The 12,973-nt window shown below is 61.1% G+C and overlaps 1 protein-coding gene across 1 annotated transcript in view; it reads right to left on the reverse strand.

The window, feature by feature from the left end:
- SH3BP2 (SH3 domain binding protein 2) overlaps positions 1 to 11,504 on the reverse strand; it is a gene marked incomplete at its 3' end in the record, with an annotated part of 31,687 nt that extends 20,183 nt beyond the window's left edge. Inside the window, exon 1 of the mRNA XM_034672203.1 lies at positions 11,474 to 11,504. The remainder of the gene's footprint in view (positions 1 to 11,473) is intronic.
- Between the last annotated feature and the right edge of the window lie 1,469 nt (positions 11,505 to 12,973).

Raw genomic sequence — 12,973 nt, forward strand, 5'->3', positions numbered from 1 at the left:
CACCCTGACTCGCTGGGTGCCCGTGGTCTCCGCAGCATCCAGTTCCGGAGGCTCATTTGCTGAATTAAACCATTCATCTTGTCTCGAGTCCCCCTACTTCTCCATCCCTGGGGGCCTCTGGCTACGTGACAGATGCCCAGTATGGGGGCTTTGGCGCCCACCAAGCAGGGCCTGGACCCCTCCCCAGAGGGACTTCCTCCAGCCTGTGTCCTTACCCACAAAGCAAGTTCGGTGGCCGTCACTGATGAGGCAGTGGAGCCAGACCATGCACCCTCACCTCCCAAGAGCCTGTGGGCCACGCCCGAGACAGACATGGCTGCCCAACACTGCTGCTGACCTTCCAGGGGTCAAGGGAATGTGGTTGGCCAGGAGACCTGCTGAGCACCTCTGTCGGGATACCCAGAAACAAAGAGACCATCTCCTCTGAGGTTGGAGCCCAGCTGACCTCTAGCCAGATGAGGAGCCAATGGAGAGCAAGCCTTCCCCCAGTCCAGCCGGCTCCCCCTCCGGCTGTCCTGGGCCGCAGTGCCTGCTGCTCAGGTCATGCCGCACTGACTCCCCCAATACTCACTGAGCCCCCACCCTGCGCAGCAGCAGAAGCCTCCAGAAGATGGTCTGGCACTGGGTGCTAGGCCTGCCTCCCTAGCCAGACAGGGCCTGGTCCCACCCCCAAAAGAGGGCCCAGTTTCTGCCACCAGCCCCAGGCCGGCCTCCTTAGGAACAAACCCTCCTGGGGACACCTCTCCCACACGCACATCCCACGCGGACAGACACCCCACTTGCCGAGGCCGAGGCAGGGGGGTCATGAAGGCTAGGATGCTTTCCTTCCTGCAGTCCCCTCTTGATAGAGAAGGCCAGGCCAACAGGCCGGGGCTGGAATGTCCACCCAGCACCAATGCGGCAGCTCCATGGCCCACTCGGTCCCCAGTCGCTGCAGGGTAAACGCTGCCCTGCTCCTCCAGTGAGGAAGTGGAGGCTAAGCCGGCTTCGGCGTGGCCACCCAGCCAGCACTGCCCATGGGACCCACACCACAGAGCCTGGCACCTCCTGCCCAGGCTAGCTCTAAGGGGGCACAGCAAGAGGAGGAGCCCCTGAGCCTCCTCTCAGGAAGGACAGTGGTTCCCACCTGGGCAGAATGCACACCAGCCCAGAGGGCAACTGGAAGAGAGCCGGGGGCTCTAGGCAGCATCAGAGCTCTGGGCAGAAGGCTGCAGGGCACAGGGTGGGACAGACCATGCGGGGTGCAGGTGCACACCAGCCTGTCCTTGCGGGCTGAGTTTGCTGGTTTTAAACTCATGTCCAAGGCCCAGGGGGAGCCCAGTCAGGAGACATTTGGCCACAAGCTCTCACTCTGAGCCCTGCTCACCACTGCCAAATCCCATGGCGGGAGGGGGTCTGGCTCACCCTGGAATGAGGTCTGGCAAGAAGCAGAACCCAGGAGGCCTCAGAGTCTCCATCGGGAACATGGCCTGTCCCAAGAGCAGGCGGGCTCAGCAGTGCAAGCAGGGCCGAGGCCAGGTGCTCCGTGCTAGGCTGCGTGGACAGACAGGTCCACACTCCAGCAGAGGTTCTAATGAAGTGACGGAGCAGGCAGTTAGGTATTCTGGGAATAGCATCTCTGTCAGGAAGGGAGGGGCCCTACAGAGCCATGGCCGAACCCCACTGGATAGCTAAGAAAACAGAGCAGTAAGGGCCAGAGGACCGTCATTGCTGTCCACCGCTGGGCTGGGCTGGGCAGGGCAGGAGTCATGGGGGCCTGGTCTCTCCTGCACATAGCATTACCCCAACCCCTAAGTTCTCCTGGTATTGGGGCAGTCAGGGCACCGCCACCTGCCAGCAAACACCACACCCTTCACCCCAGGATCCAAGCTGGCCTCACCCTCTATCTATGGCTCCCAATCTGCTGGGGACGCAGCCACTTCTGACTCACATTCTTGTGACAACCATTCCACCCAGACATGGTGACACATCAGCCAGCACCCTCAGAGCAATCTTCCACATGAAGGAGCCAAGCAAGGAAATCACATGGAGGGCGTCAAGGATAGGAAGCAACTTGTGCAAAGGGCCTGGGGTTGGGCTAGGAGGAGGCATGCACCTTCAGACAAGAGGAACAAAAGCAGGCTCATTGCAGAACTGAGTGTGGAGGAGATCTCAGACGTGTCCCCGGGCAGAGCTCCCAGGCCAGGGTCCCATTCAGGCCTAGGCACCAGTCCCGGCTTCACTTATTTGCACTGCGGAAGTGGCACAAGTCACTTTACACCTTAAGCCTCACTTCCTCATTCCCCAAATGGGCTCATCACTGATGGCACCCTGAGGACCAAAGAAGACAGCTCACAGAAACTCTAATACAGGCACTTGGCCCCCAGCACTGGGTCCCAGGGCCTCTAAGCATAGAGGGCCCCTGCTCAGCCCAGATCTCAGCACCGGGGCAAAGCGACATGGGAACACAGCGGGCTTACCGAGAACTGAGGCTTATGCTAGGGTGGGATGGGAGTAGAGGAGGCAGCCGGAGAGACCCAGCCCCATGGCTCCTTGCAGGGGCCAGAGGTCAGCCATGACGGGCACACCATACACACACCGGCTGTGTGCCCAGGCCAGGCCAAGGCAGCTGCACCAGCCCTCCGCACTGGCAGCTACTTGCCAAGGCATCTTGGGACAGGCCACCAGGGACACAGCCGTGACCGTAGCAGCCAGTGGCCTTGGCTGCTCTGCCATCTGTCCCACTACCCATCTCATTAGTATCTTTCCTGCCACGCACTCCTCAGCACTTTACCATTCCGCCGGTCAGGGTCCCTGGGTCAGGGCCCAGGGGCACAGGAGGTGTGGCCCCAGTCTGCATCCTCTGGCTGGGGGTCTGACCACTGTGGGTCCCTGGAACCCTCACTCACCAGGAACCCCAGTTCACCATCTGTCCAATGGGGTTCTGGCCTCCCGCCCCCCTGCCCCAGGCCAAGAACCCAGCACCAGAGTCCACACAAGAGTCCTTCCCTCCTCCTGCTCATTTCAGACTTTTAGAGTCAATTCTTCTGTTTTAATCCACTTGCTGTTATCCTTTTATCCCTAATGCTAACATTTCTAAGCTGTTTTCAGACCACTTTCGTTTTTAACACTATTGATTAGTTTTGACTCTCTGAGATTTTATTTTATTCCATTGTCTTTTGCTTTTGGTCACATTTTACTCATTAGTAAATTTTATTTTATTTATTTATTTTTTAAAGATTTTATTTATTTGACAAAGAGAGAGTAAGAGAGAGCGCGAGAGGGGGGAGGGTCAGAGGGAGAAGCAGACTCCCCGCTGGGCAGGGAGCTCAACGTAGGACTCCATCTCTGGACTCCAGGATCATGACCTGAGCCCAAGACAGACGCTTAACGCTTAACGACTGAGCCACCCAGGCGCCCTCGTTAGTAAATTTTAGGTTGGCCTCAGGAGGTATCACACGTGGGCAGGGTCTTGCCCTCTCACTGGCTACCTCCTGGGGTCACCCACAGGCCGGGAGAGGGGGCACTATGGTGTCAGGCCAGCCCCCTCTCTGGGCTGCAGTGGGCAAGGCGGGGGGTGGAGCAGGCTGCAGCCACTCCCAGGCCTGGGCCTCCGCCTCTCCTCCGCCTCCGCACAGAGACAGGGAGACAGGGACAGGCCCAGAAGGGAGGGAGCTGGAGAGAGGACATAGGAAGAGGCAAGGCAGAGGGGCGGAAGAGGGAAGTAGGATCAGGCCAGCACCCCCCCACCCCAGAGGAACTGAGAGCAGTGTGTTCCTCCTCCACCTTGGGAACCCCAGGCCTGGGCGCTGGACAAGATGACTCACAGTGGCTGGCCCCCACCCGCACCCTCAGCGCAGGCCCACAGAGGGACCAGACTGTTCCCAGGCGCCCTCACACTGCCCCATTGTTCAGAGGCCCAGTGAGGAAAAAGGTCTGGCAGAGGCCCAGGTTGGCAGGGAAAGAGGCCCAGTCCCCAGTCTCCCCCACCCCTACCAGAGCAATTTAGGCCCTCCATCAGGGAGGGGGGGGGGTCGGGTCTCCATCCAGCCATCCCGCTGTCCTCCACACTGTCCCCTTTCCAAGGCCAGTGTCCTGTGAGATCCTGCACCCAGACCCAGCCCCCTGTTCCCCCGCCCCAGATCCTCGTGGCTCTGAGCCGCTGTCCCAGCCACAGCAGACAGGTGGTTCTCCCAGGTGACTGCACTCAGGCTCGAGTTCAAGGTCCTGACCCGGCTGGCGCTCAGCCAGGCCATACACCTCACACACCCCACCTCGACCTCCTCACACTATCTCCACCTGACAAACTCCTGCCTGGTCTTCAGCCCCAGCTCAGATCACCCAGGACACTTCCTGGTGCCCCACAGTCAGGCCTGGAGGTTCTGAGTCAGCAGGGCTGGAAAAGAGGGCCTCTGGTGGGCGCTCACCCCACTGCTGCCTCGGGGTCCCGGGCCAGGCCCTTCCTGCGGTGGAAAGCTCCAGTCAGACCCCCAGACCCGTATGGGCCCATGGCCAGGGCTCTCCCGTCAGCCCACCTTCTCTACATCCTAGACCCCGCACAAGACCCTTGGAAAGCTTCATCAGACCCCGCAGGCCAAGCGCCTGCCTCGCCCTGCCCCTCGGGGCCGCCATGGACACAGTGAACACTCACCTAGCACTCAGTCAGGCTCGCAGAGCGCGGAGGCTTCTGGAGGCTCCTGCTAGTCAGCAGGGCCAGGAACCAAGCTCTGGCGTGCCAGCCCCCAAGGCCTCCTCCTGGCGGAGAACCTGCCACGAGGCTGGGGCAGCCTGCACCGAGTGGGGAGGGGGTACAGCTCGGGGCTGCTACAGGAACACCCTCCCCTTCCCTAGGGAGACAGCCACAGGGTCATGCCACTGTGGGCCAGAAAAGCCAGCAAAGAAGACTGGGGTGCGGAGTCAGTACCACCAGGGCCCAGGGCTATCCCAGGCTTACCAGCTCTGTCTCTCCCACAGCCCCAGGGGTCCCTCAGTGAGGGGGTCACTGACTCCACCTGAGTCAGCGGACCCCTTGTCCCCACCATGAGCCTAGCCCGCCTGCAGGTCTGACCCTCCCGACACACTTCCACCCACACTTCCCCACAACCATGGCTGCAGGGGGACGGGGTCTGTGGGAGGGTCTCCAGACCTGAATGAGCTTTGAAAATAGAAACCAACCCCTGCTCGAGACCCTCCCATGCCCCGGGACCTGACCTCTGCACACCCTCTGCCTTTTCCACGCCTCTCCTTTAGAGCCTCCCCACCAGCACACCTCGTGGGACCCTTGGCCTGGCCTCCTCTGTCCCCTTCCTATTCCACCTCATGGAGGCCCCACCATGGATGCCCCCACAGCATCTCCCGTGCCAGTCCTGGGAGCTGCTCACTAGCAGGGCCAGGACCAGCAGGCCAGGCACCCAGCAGGGCTCCGTGCAGGGCAGGTCTTTGAAGGGTACGTGACTCAACATGGAGGCCATTGGCTTGGGCTTCCTGAGACCCAGCCCCGGAGCAGCAGCCCTGCAGTGCCTGGCTGTCGGGAAGCTTGGCGCAGGGCCTCCCAGATCCCCTCAGGAGCGGCGTCTCTTTCTCAACTTTCTTCCTTCCCCAGCACCTTCCTGCCCCACAGTCGGCACTGCTACCACCGACCACAGCATTGTACCCTCCAGTCGCAGTCTCAGGAAAATGGGAAGACTGGTTTCAGAGAGTTCCCGCCCCAGGGGGCAAACCTTCCGAACCCAGAACGGGTCAGGGCCTCCGAGACGGGCTCCATTCTGGCTCCATTGTGGACCACTGGAGCTGAGGCCTAGGTGGGCAGCACCCGGGGCCTGCTCCCAGCCTGGGACTCTCTCTGTACCCCACCACCAGATCAGAGACAGACCCCCGACAGAAGGGCCAGGCATGACCCTCCTCTGGCAGCCGCAGCCCATGGTCTGGAACCAAACTGGGCTGGGGGGGGGGGGGTTACTCCAGAGTCTTCTGCCTTCATGGCCCACCCCCTAGCAGCTCACTGTGGCAAGGAGCCGGCACTGGGGACCCCAGGCCTGGCCCATACCGGGCATCAGAGTGTCGCTGGAAGGTCCCCCAGAGGAGCGTTTCCTCCCTGAGCGGGATTTGAGAGAAGACGGGCGGCAGAGGGGAGGAGGACTGTGTGAGGGAAGGGTGACCAGTTGGGGCTCCAACACAGACGAGGTCCTGGGACAGGGTCGGGTGCAGGGTGGCCGACGCCATAACCCGAGCCTCTAGTGCCAAGCTCCCTCAGCTCTGACAAGAGCTGGGCGGGTCAACAGGAGGCCTAGGTGGTCTGACCCCACCCGTGGGGGCTCTGAGGCCCTCTTACAGCCGGGTCACTACCATGCAGCCTGCTCAGCGCCAGGCAGCCACCCTGCATTCCTAGCGGGTTTGGGCCCCTCCGTGACGGCAGCAGGAAGCTGCTTCCCATCCTGGGCTGAGTGGTAGGAGACCCAGCCCCTCCATCCTCTGCCTGCCCAGCTGACCCCTGACCTGCCTGCCGGGGCCTGGCTCCCAGCCCTGTGTCTGCCCGGCCATCAGGGGACCCAGGGAGTCAGCACAAACTGCTCATCCCTTTCTGGCCCCAAATAGGAGAGGAAGCAGCTGGATCAGGGAGCGGCGTTCTTCAGGAGACAAGGTAGGCGCCGAGTTTCTTGGCACATGTCCCTCCCGCTCTGACACAAGGCTGTCCTCCTCACACCTGTCTGCTCAGGGCTTCTGGGTCCTTCCTCGCTGCCCTCCTGCTGATGGCACATCCAACCCCACCTCAGGGACTGGCTCCCTGGGACCCAAAGATCAGGTTCCCACAATGGCCTGCATTTCAGGGGAGCCCAGGCTGACCCCAGTCCTGGCCCTAACATATGTCTCTGGGAAGCAACAGCCACATTTATGGTGGGGCCCAAGGACACCCCACCCGAGTCTCCCGTCTGTACCATGCTGAGGCCACGGAGAGCATCTGGAGCCCGCGGCCAGGGCAGGGTGGCCCGCTGGGCTGCGGGCTACAGTGGGAACCCTTCAGCAAGGCTGTGGCACAACCACCACGATTATCTGATTGGCAACTGCGCTAAGCAGGGCAGCGGAGGCCTTCCAGGATGATGGAGCGCATTTGTCTCAGACGCTGAGCGGACAGTTAAATGTGGGCAGGTAGTAACAAGCCAGCTTCAAAGAGGGCCCGGCCCCGCCCGGTGCCACCTGCCTGTGCGCTTCGGGCCTTCGGGAGTTTCCGAGATGCTCCTCTGCGGGAATTCCCACTGGGAGAGTCCACACGCACCCTCAGCCTCCCCTGGGTCAGGTCGATGTGGGCACTGGCATTCAGACGTGGCCCTGTCTCTCAAGAGTTCCCAGCTGGGAAGGGGGAGGCAGAGAGGTAAACATGGTGACCAGGAAATGGACTGGGAGGGGTAGCAGGGTGGGCCAAGGACTGAGCTGGTACCTGTGGCGTCTGTCTGACAGCAAGTCTTGCCCTCCAGCCTGTGGGCCTGTCTACTCCCGGGGCCCAAGCTGAGCCCAGCCCTGGTACCCAGAGCACCCAGCAGAGGGCTGGGGGCAGCAGCTTTCTGAAGGGGGTCCACCTCTGCTCCAGAGGCAAGAGCTGGTGCAGGGTGGCAAAGGCCCAGACCCCCAGCCAGAACCCCAAGTGGAGTGTGGGGCCAAGCCAAGGCCCCATCCTGGCATTCCGGGCCCCAAGGTCAACCTTTGACAACCCCCCACCCCGCTTTGCCGGGGGCAGCCAGCAGTGAGGGCTAGGGGCTGGACCGGCTCTTCCTGTAGCTCAGGGCAGCGGCTGGGGCCTCAAGGGCAGCTCGGGGTATGAGGACACAGGGCTCTCTACGGCTACAGAGCAGGGCTGCTGGATTACAACACCACTTCAGGCAAGGCTGGAGAACATCCCCAAAATGGAGCTGTCGATGCGACCTGTGCAGTGTCACGGGCAGGGAGGCCCTGCCTGGGCCTGGGGGTGCGGCCCCCCGACAGTGAGGGCTCCTCGGCAGCATCTCATTACTCTTCCCAAGGGTCCCAGCAATTAGCACTGGTTTCATCCTATTTCCCAAGGAGGGAACTAAAGCCTAGAGTCGGTCAGACATGAAGTGGACACAGGCCGCTGTTGTGCAGGGAAGGGGGTGCCCCTGTGCTTCCGTGCCAGCCCTGAGAAGCCCCCCGGAAGCCTGCCAGGCCGGCTCAGTCCCACCCCCCACCCCATGGGAGAGCTCACACCATCACAGCACACACACCACGGCCGGGAGCTGTCACGCATCAGTCTGGCCGACCCTGGGGCAGGACCTCACTCCCTCTGCAGGCTCCAGCAGGCAGGCACCCACACCCCACCCAGTGGCTTGGAACAGGCATGCTTGGCAGCGGGCCATCCCCACCCTGGGCTCAGCAACCGCGCAATAAACATCTGATTCACAAGGAAACAGAGGGCACTTCTCGGAATCAGAGTGTGGCTACAGGGGATAGGGGTGTGGATACCACAAGGGTGCCCTGCCAACTCCTCAGGCCCTGTTGACCTACCTCCCCAGGACACAGCCTCCAGAGACCAAGCAAGTCACACCATTCCGGGAGCCTAGCTGGCAAAGAGCTCTGGAACCCAGCATGGCCAGCCCACGTGGGCCAAGGGTCAGTCCCCACTGGGCTTTGGACCAGGGGTGAAGGAAACACCAGTCCTGCCAGCAGGTTCCAGCACAGGCTGACCCTTCAGGTGGCCCCAGGTGGCCTCAGAATCTTTGGTGCCTGGGGAGATGGAAGGAGGTGAGGGGGAACCTTTGTCACCTCAGGCACAGTGAGGCCCCCCCCCCCAGGAGAGCCAGCTGGCCTTGCACCTGTACTGCTCCTAGCGTTCAGGAGCAGCTCGCAGCCTAGCCCCCAAGGCCAACACCATCAGTGTGACCCAGAGCCAGGGGCTTCTAGCACCTGAGGATCAGGAAGGGGGATTCACGAAGGAGGCACAGGTCTCCCGGCCTAGGGCTGAGAGGCAGCTCCATCCGTCCCTCTGGCATCCTCCTGTCTGTCCTCCCATGCACAGGCCTGTGGGGTGTGAAGGAGGGGCTCGGGCAGCAAAGCTGAGCCTGCCCGCCTGAGGCTACACAGAGCCCAGAATGTTTTTCCCACCACCTCTGGAACTTAAGTGGCCCACAGCCTGTGAATGCCCAGTCAGGACCAAGGGAGAGATCCAGAGACCTTCTGGAGAGGGGCCACCAACCCTGGGGGAGGACTTCGGCATTCTGAGAGCCCCTCCCTCTGCCTCCCAGGCCCCTCTGCCCTTTCACCCATTGCCCCCATTGCCCCATCCATGTCCTCACCTTTCCTGGCGCACACCAGGCCAGTCCGGTCAAACTGGTCTGCCACCCTCCCCACTGGCAGCCTTTGGCTCAGTCTGTCCCTGCCTCCATGGCTGTCACCACAGCTCAGAGAGCAGCCCTTCCTCCTGACTGGAAACCCTGATCTCCAGGCCACCTGCAGCCCACCTCCCCCAGCCAGGCTGCCCAGGGCAGGCCCCACTACCTACGGTTACTTAAGAACCACGAACGCCTGCGCCTAGGTCTTACATAGGTCACTGAGCCTCGGTATCTCACTACGGAGTTTTAAGGACAGAAGCCAGGAGGACCCAACTGGCCCTCCAACCCTGGCCACTCCTGACAGATTCAGGCCTTTGCCACAAGACCCAAGCAGGCGGGGACTAGGGGCCTGCCCTTTGCCCCAGACCTCTCCATGCCTGGCCCCACCCCTATTCCCAAGCAGAGGTGGCCCAGCTGTCACCAGCCCCAAGGACATTCAAAGGCTCATGAGCACAGGTTACAGGAAAATTAGCCAAGGCTCAGCACGAGACCTCCTGGCCAAGACCATGCAGCCGGTAAATGGGGGTGGCCAAGTTCAAAGCCAGGACCTAGCCCCTCTGCGACCAAGCTGGATCATTTCATCTCTGTTCCCTCAGGCCTGCCATCTGCAGGGCTGCACGCGTGCCTGCATCCGTGTTGGGGGATGGATGGCAGGGGCTAACTTAGCACCTCGCTTCCCTCTGTCCACCTGAACAGGAAGGGCCAAAGCAGGTTTGCCTCCCACCTACCACCGTCTATCTCTCCAGGCCAGCCTCCTTGACTCTGCAGGACTGAGGACTCCCTGAAACGGCCAGGACCCTGTCACCACCCCTCTTCCCAGAGAGCTGACAGGGACTGGCCTGGACCATCTATCCAGCTGTCTGCCCATATGCCTGCTCTCTCTGCCCAGGGTATGTTCCAATATGGGACACAGAGCCAAGTTTGGGTAGTGGGGGTAGGGAAGGGGAGATCGACAGAGTCTTTCTTTACCCCTCGGAGCCACCATCCTGGCCCCCTGGCCCACCAGGAGTGGAGCCCCCACTCCCAGGGGCCCCCTGGGTGGGTGTCCTGGGTAAAGGACACAGGGACAGAGATTCCAGGAGGAGATGGAGCCCAGTCCCCTCCTCTGCTTTTGAAGAGCCTGGCCCAGAGAGGACAGGAGACTGACCCAGGATCACATGGAGTCAGTGCTGAGCTGGACATAAACCAGGAATCCTGCTCCCACTCCAGAATTTGCCCTGTCCCCTTGTACCTCCGACCATTGAGATAAAAAATTCGACACATTTCATCATCATCGCCATCACTGCAAGGAACATCTCGCGAGCTCTCTTGGTGCTGGGGGCTGGCTACTCCCCTCCTAAGAAGATCCCGTGTGTGTCCCGAACGGTCACACAGAGAACCCTCATGCTGGGCCCGGCCACTTGGGAGGGACATTGTACTTAGTATGGCCATCCGGATGCAGGCACAGACATCAGCAGCCTTGGCAGATGAACAAATGAAGGCACAGAGAGGATGTGAGGCACAGATGTGAGGCACTTCTGGGCACAAAGGGTGGCAGAGAGGGCAGGCTCCAGGCTGACACATCACAGCAGGACTCAGTCCCTCAGCACTCTAAGAGGAAGCACACTGTCCCTACCACTCATCAGGGGAAGCCAAGCCCCAGAGCAGCAGGAAAGAGCTGGGCTGCTGGGAGGGACCCGGCCCACATGCCAGAGGCTGTCCCCAACCCCAAACTCTCCCATCCACTCTCCCCTTCTGACACTCACTGTTCCCTCAAGTAAGACTCGCAGACTCCCCAGGGCCACGGGGCTATCAGTCACTCACACTTCGGTGTGAATCAGCTCCAAAAGTCAGCTTTCCTCCCACCTTTGTTGAGCGGGCTGAGGGAAGGAAAGTTTGGATTACCAGGACGAGGTGGCGGGAAATTCCCCCTCTGAGCCCTCAGAGGCCCGGTCCAGTGGGTCGCGTGGACGGGGGTGGGGGGCTGTGCAGCCCGCGAGCCCCAGGGGCCTGGGGAAGCGGGGGTGGAGGGTGGGGGCCGAAGGACGAGAGGGACTCGGGACAGACGCGACGCAACCGCCCTCCACCCCTAGGCCTCCGGTGTACACCGAGCGCGCCCCCGAACCCGCACTCCCGGCCAGTCTGGGAGACGAGATCGCGCCCCACCCGTGCCTTACCCGCGAGGCTCTGCTCCCGGCCCGCGAGCCCNCCCCCACCCCCGCTCCCGGAGAGGAGGAGGCAGGCGGTCGCTTCGGGCGTGCACACGCGGTCTGTGCACAGCACACAGTAGGTGCTCAGTAAATGCAGGCGAGTGAACAAATGAGCAGCGTTTCTGTTCCTTGGGAGAGACCGTCCCGCGACACCTGTGGCCCTAGGGGAGGTGCAGCTGCTCCCCNCCCCCCCCCCCCCCCCCCCCCCCGAGATCTTGATCCTGCAGGAGGAGGTGCTTTGTGTCCCTGACCCGACTCATGGGTCTGATTCTGACCAGGAGGTGCGGGACAGGGAGCACGGAATGAACCCTTCCTGGCAGAGGAGGACTTGCTGGGAACTGAACCTCTGGAACCTCGCCTTTGTTGGGAAAGAGCCTCAGGGCACTGTCAGCTGCTTCCAGACTGAGACACAGCCCTTTGAGCAGGTCTGGACTCCCATGGCCCAGGGGTCTGGCTGCAACACTGTGAGGCTCAGGAAACAGGGTACCTCACTTTGCCTCCTGGGAAGTCCCCAACCAACAATGTCCCTCCCCATACCTGAGGAAGGGAGGGGGGCATTAGAGTCCAGTTTTAGACCCAGAAAACCCTGTTTAAGGGGCAGGGGCTTAGTGGAGGAAGGGGCTTGGCAGGTCAGGCCTCATAGGGGAAGGACCTTTCAGAGAGGAAATAGCTTCCCCCGGGAACCGTAAGGGCCAAGTAGGCAATGTGAGCTGTGGAGAGAGAGTGAAGGTGTTCCAGGGAGAGGGAGCAAGGCCTGCAAGCTTGTAGGTGAGTGGAGGCTTCTGGGGAAGGGGACCCAGTGCTTAGGGCATGAGGAGCAAGAGGCAAGATTCATCCCTATGAGGAGTGGGGGCTGGATCCTGGCCCTAGAGCCTAGGAAGCTGTGAGCAGAGGAAGGACGGGATCTGGCTGGGGACCCGAAAGGGCTGGCAGGAATGATGAGGGAACAGAAGGCTAGCTGAAGACAAACCATAAGCTGACGCCCTGCAACCTCCTCCCACCCCCCACTCTTGGGTGGGACATGCGTGACATTCTTCCAGGGATCTCCCAACTATCTTGACATTCTTCCAGGGATCTCCCAACTATCTTAACGTTAATACCTTGCTAGAGGGGAAAACAACCTTAACTTGACAACCACAAAGCCTCAGGTATCTTGTAGGTATGAAAGTTATTTTGAAACTTCCCTTTCCTTACTTCCCCCAACTCCTGAGTATATCATTACCACTCCTCAAGACCCCGGGGCAGCAGCGATTTCTGCCCACGGATCCTGTCTCCGTCTTTAATAAAACCACCATTTTGCACCAAAGACGTCTCGAATTCTTGGGCGTCGGCTCCGGACTTCACCCAACAAACCTCACCTATATTCCGAAACCACATCAGGAAGAGCAGAACGCCAGCCCAGCAGAGGCTGGGCCTCACCCAAGTGGGAGGCTAAGATCTGCCTCTCTGTGTTGCCCTGGGTATGAG

Source organism: Ailuropoda melanoleuca, chromosome 11 (assembly GCF_002007445.2).
Source record: "Ailuropoda melanoleuca isolate Jingjing chromosome 11, ASM200744v2, whole genome shotgun sequence".
Lineage (NCBI taxonomy): Eukaryota > Metazoa > Chordata > Mammalia > Carnivora > Ursidae > Ailuropoda > Ailuropoda melanoleuca.